This window comes from Cibotium barometz, chromosome 4 (assembly GCF_041138505.1).
Source record: "Cibotium barometz isolate CiBa-2024 chromosome 4, ASM4113850v1, whole genome shotgun sequence".
Classification (NCBI taxonomy): Eukaryota; Viridiplantae; Streptophyta; class Polypodiopsida; order Cyatheales; family Cibotiaceae; genus Cibotium; species Cibotium barometz.
Genome location: NC_141049.1, coordinates 54,658,541 through 54,664,009, shown reverse-complemented (window position 1 = coordinate 54,664,009; position 5,469 = coordinate 54,658,541). Strand labels below are relative to the sequence as shown.

At 40.3% G+C, this 5,469-nt stretch overlaps 1 long non-coding RNA gene across 1 annotated transcript; it reads left to right on the top strand.

Annotated features, from left to right (window-relative positions):
- Positions 1–2,922: 2,922 nt before the first annotated feature.
- Positions 2,923–4,582, top strand: LOC147639410 (uncharacterized). Its single transcript, XR_015263508.1, has 3 exons — positions 2,923–3,242; positions 4,041–4,281; positions 4,387–4,582. It is a non-coding gene; the product is annotated as an uncharacterized LOC147639410 (long non-coding RNA).
- The last annotated feature ends 887 nt before the right edge of the window (positions 4,583–5,469 follow it).

The following is a 5,469-nucleotide window of genomic DNA, read 5'->3' as shown; positions in this document are numbered from 1 at the left end:
TTTGAGTTTCCAATTCATCATGTAGTAATAAATTTTAGAGACTAAGATTAGAGTCAATCTTGCAATCTGTCCTTAAGCGAAGAAAAAGAAAAATCAGCATGTACATGATAACATACAAGGCCATCTCAAGGCTGAAACTAGCCTCATCCAAGTGTCTGCAATGAGCAAACCGCTCTGGAGGTAAACTCTTTGTCAACAGATCAGCCGGGTTGTCATCCGTATGAATCTTGACAAGCTGAATCAGCTTGTCCTCTAGTGATACTTCACATCCACATGCTTCGTCTTTGCATGAAAGACAGGGTTCTTTGCCAACTGGATGGCACTCTGACTGTCACAATGCAACAATGGAATATCCCCTGTATAACCTAAATCAACCACTAACCGAGATAGCCATAATGCCTCCTTGCAAGCCTCTGTGGGCTGCAATATACTCGGCCTCTGTAGTGGATAAGGCAATGCACTTCTGCATCCTGGATATCCATGACACAACACAAGATTTTTCCCAAAGATTTTTCCCAAGATGATGAACCCTTTCTCCCTACTATATATGCCTTATCTAAGACGGTGGTCATTTGCATAAAATAAGGAGAAGAAACCACACTACACTTTTAATTTCCAAACTTGGCTATCCAAGGCATTCCTTACATGTACATCTTGGCTTACCTCTCCTTCATGACCCTCTTTGAGCTTTGCCAATTCTGCCCTGTACTATTCTTCGTTAGCTGTGCAAGACACCTCGTGCATGCAAATCCTCTAGGCATGGACCTCTTTCTGAAGTTCAACTAGGCATGGACCTCATGCATGCAAATCCTCTAGGCATGGACCTCTTTCTGAAGTTTAACTAACTTAGTGCATAGAGTGTCACTATCCTCTTGTATCTCTTTACTAGTGGGGGGCCTTAGCTCTATGGCCTTAGCTTTGCCTTTACCTATGGTTCTTCTTGTGTATTCCTCTCTAGTGTTTCCATAAGGCTAGCAATAGCCTCTCGTTGCATTGTTTGGTTGTGGTCTAGGATCATGCTTGCCAACTTGTTAAGAATAGCTACCCGGGTCTAGATGATGTCAAAGGGCTACAAGCTCTTATAAACATGTTCTTTGATGCCCAAAACTTGGTACTGTCAATTCTAACTCTCTTCCAACAACATCTGGAATGTTTTCCAACATCTCCAAAAGGCCATCACAGTAAGGTTTATGCAAGGGAAACCAATCATTGTTCAGATTTCCACACCTACCATTTTGGACAACCTAATGGACTCTAGTCCTAACATGCTTCTGTATAGATCTTATACTCGCTCACTAGGAGCGCACAACTCTTATTGTTTGTCACTAAGGACCACACATGTGTTAGGTTTTGCAAATATCTATCTGATGAAAGTGGTGTTACCACAAGGTAGCCGAAGTTCCAGACTTATTCACAAATTTGAAGGTTAAGCCCAAAGATCCCAGTTTTCTATGATGTGGGATGCACATGCCATTACATATGTAGCTTTTAGCAAGTGAGGAGAACATGTACAATAAATTTTGCTAAATTCTAACAAAAGCTAATATGTTTTTGAAGCTACTTAGTTGGTTTTCTAGACACTTGCAGCTATTATTTGACCTTAATGTGGAATCTGATGCAGACCAAACCAAGTAACATTATATTTTCACCATCTCAGGTTCCTACTAGGCTATATGCTCTATGACTTTGAAACAGTGGTGGTGGATAGAGAGTTTTGGCTTCCTTACAAAGCTTTCAGCAAATGCACCAATACTCCCTTGAACTTCAACATCTTTACTGGTGGGTCTCTTGTCTCAGAAGTTCCTATAATTAAATGAAGTTTGAGTCATTGTGCCTGAAAAAAGTGGCTAGCATAAGAGTCGAGAGCTAGTGCCAATAATTGTTTTTTGGCCACCATCGGCATAGTTCTACTCAAGTGCATAACTCCTTTGCACATGCATACTGGAGAACCGCCAATCTACACATTGGCATAAGAGTCAAAAGTTTTCCTAGACTTTCTGGTTAAAGGCATAGCCTTGTAATCAAGTCATGCATCTCATTATCGGTATATCTTTGCATAGCCTTAGCATTGAAAGTCATCCAGCTAAGTTTGCGATGGGGGGATCTTGCCACACGATCACCCTGGCCCAAGGTATGACCCATCACCTAGAATACCTTGCAAATGCTTCTCTTGCAGAGCATTTTGTTCTTAACTATGAAGTATATAAGTGCTTGCATCCTTCCTTATTTTTACATGTGCACATGTATCACACTTAACAAGCTAACTTAGACATCGACAACCAATTTACCTTGCAGCACCTATAAGTTGTCTGTGTTGTAACACATCTCAAGGCTATAACATATTGCTCACTTTTTTTAGCTTCCTATAAGGACAAAATCTTTTTAGCTTTGGAAGTGTGGCTCCCCCATCTGGTGGAGTTTGACTGATTCTTCATTGTCAACTCACAAAACATCTCCAACACACCAAGCCTCTTCAGTGATACCCTTGGACATGTATTTCTTTATATAGGTCCGAGAATGAACCTACATCAAGTAGTTCCTATGGTTAAATGGGGAATAGCTTCGACGAGCCCACCAATAAATTTTTTTATACAATTCAAGCATTTACAAGTGTCCACACCAACATAAATCTTTTATTTTAGGCCACTTTGTAATTTTGTCCATTTCGAGTGGTTTTTTGCACTATATTTTATGGATTTTTTTGGCTCAGATGAGCTCAACACGATGTAAACAAGGATGGCCAAGCTAAGTGTAATGTCGACATTGAATTCAGATACACTAATGGTCTAGGAGACACAAATGTACAAAATTGAATAATGGCCCCCGGCACCGTGCCGGGGTGCTCGGCCACATATAATTTTTGTATAAAGGACAATTCAACGAATGAGAATGGACATTTTCTTGTGTGAGAGTTGAGAAGTCTTGTTCACATACTAGTCTCCTTCTCTTATCCTTGCTCTAGAGTGTGAGAGAGTGAGAGTTTGAGTGTGTGAGCTTGCAGGTTACCATAGCCACAAGTGAGCCCATGAAGACAACGCTACATTTGCCGATGTAACAATGGTGGTGAGAGCCACTTCAATGATTGCTAGCTGCAAGGTTGGAGAGCCTCCCTTGGGAAGCTCTAAACAAGTAGTAGCAAGCAAGGTTGGAGAGAGGCTCTAAACAGACTTAGTAGTAGGTTGGAGAGCCTCCCTTGGGAAGCTCTAAACAAGTAGTAGCAACCGAAATCCCTATGATAAAAGGTAAGCATTCTACTCTACTTTTGGTTTGATAGACTATTGAGAGTGCGAGCTTAATATTTATCAACAACAAGAGCATCTAGAGAGACTATAAATAGGCACCAGAAACTTCAATGAACTCACTTAGCAAACTTGGCATAAACACCCACAATAATTGTCTCTCTCATACAAGACTTAAACAACACAAAAATAACTCTCAAATATGCATGAAAAGACCTGCAAATTGATGATTAAGAGACTAAACAAGAGGCCAAGATGTACCATAACGCAACAGCACTAAGCTTCCATTAATCCCATGCTAATACAAGTTTGCCTGGCTGCATAAATAGAGAAGTCTTACAAAAACATCCTCCCCTCATGCCAAATAAGTGGCTACGAGTGAAGTCCTCCTAAATTTACTCCATGCACTTACATACATCTATAAATATCATTCTTGAGCTTATCATATAACCCACTAATAAGGTATCAAACTACACTAAGGCTTGATCACACTTCTTTTTCAAAAAAAATGGCAATGGGAGTGCTACTCCAAGTGAGCCCAAGTGGGCTTCTTCTATTAAGGGAAAAGGGAATGATGTTTCTCAGAAGAAAGTAGGCAAGACCAGGTCGGATTCCCACTCCTCTTATTATGAACCTTCAATCCAAAGAGGTCTTGGGACACTGATGGAACACTACTTTTAGGACACTAATGGCACACTAAATTTGGTGGTTGCAAAGCAAGACATGGAAGAAAAGTTGGATTTTGGTGATATCTATGATGAGGTAAAGACCAAGACTCAAGGATGGCAATATGTTTTGCAGATTTGTGCTACACATGAATTGCCTGGACAGATAGAATAAAGTGTGGGGTGAGTTTAAATACATAAGGGATTATTGTCCCTTAGGCATGGAAAAATATTGGCAAATGAATTTGTACCAACAAAGGCTTGCAAAGCACTTGCTAAAGAACTATGATGAGAGAGTCTATTTTCAATCATTTTTGGCAACAAACAGAGTATCAATTTGGGCAACATCAAAGTGGGCACATGAGCAGCAGCAAGGGGTACATCTTGTTTGGATTTTTGTGAATCTCTGTTCATCTTAAACATATTCAGATTGGTTTTATTCTTATATTTTTTCCATTCCTTGTGTTTGTCTACTGATGTAGGCAGACTCTAAGTGAAGGTGGAGCTGGTAGGGAGGATGATGCAAACCAGCCACTGCCCAATCCATTGCACACAACAGATCATTCCAATTTGCATGAGGGTGCAATATGGCACTTCTTTCTTGATGTTTCAAATTCTCTAGTGGGACTTTTGTTCGGTAGCCACGATGGTTATATGGTTTTCAGAATTCCTTATGTCCTCAATGTTATTCATATCTTGCTTCATCACTATTGTGCAACGCCTCTACAGGCTACAAGTACATGTATGTCATGTATTTCTTGTTTCTTTTAATCAATTAAGTATTCACTTTAGTCTATATACTCAATTTTGTAGTATTGACAATGCATACCATTGTGTTTGTTCTCTTTGACATAATGAAGAATGTTGTTTTTAATGATTAACTCTAGAAAACCTATTTGAGATAATGGGTTGTGTTCTCTTTTGTGGTACAGTGGGCTTAGTACAATGGGCTCACATATCCATATGTAAATGCTCCCTGTGAGCTGTGTAGGAATGCTCCTAGTGAGTTCATTCTAAAATAACTGTGGAAGTATCATGGGTTGCAAGTGCTCATCGCCCGTGAGTCCTTTTATGCTCTGCAGATCTAGGTGAAGTGGGATCTCGTCTGGAAACCCATCATCATACAACGCAAATGTCTGCAAATTTCTCATGTTTCCAAGATGAGGTGGGACCCCCCTCCCCCCCCAATAGGCTATATGCACCCTCATTCTTTCCAAATTTGAGAAGGACAAGCTTCTTCAGGTTAAGGGAACATGAGCAATTCTGTTCATCAGCAAAGAACATTGATGTGAGTTGGTTGGATCACATGTGAACATGTGCATGTATGTTGGAGTGTAGTCTGCAAGCTACAAGCACCTTATAGGGGCAGGCAAGCTGGCACATACAAGACTCTTAAGCCTTGGCCACTCCCTTTTAAGACACTCAACATTCACTACAGTTTGGAGGGGAGAGGTTGATATATAACGAGAGAGATACTACCCATTGACACATGTAAGACTCTCAAATTACCTCTTAAGTAAGCCTTGGCCACTTCATCTGAAGACACTTATCATTCACTAGAGTTT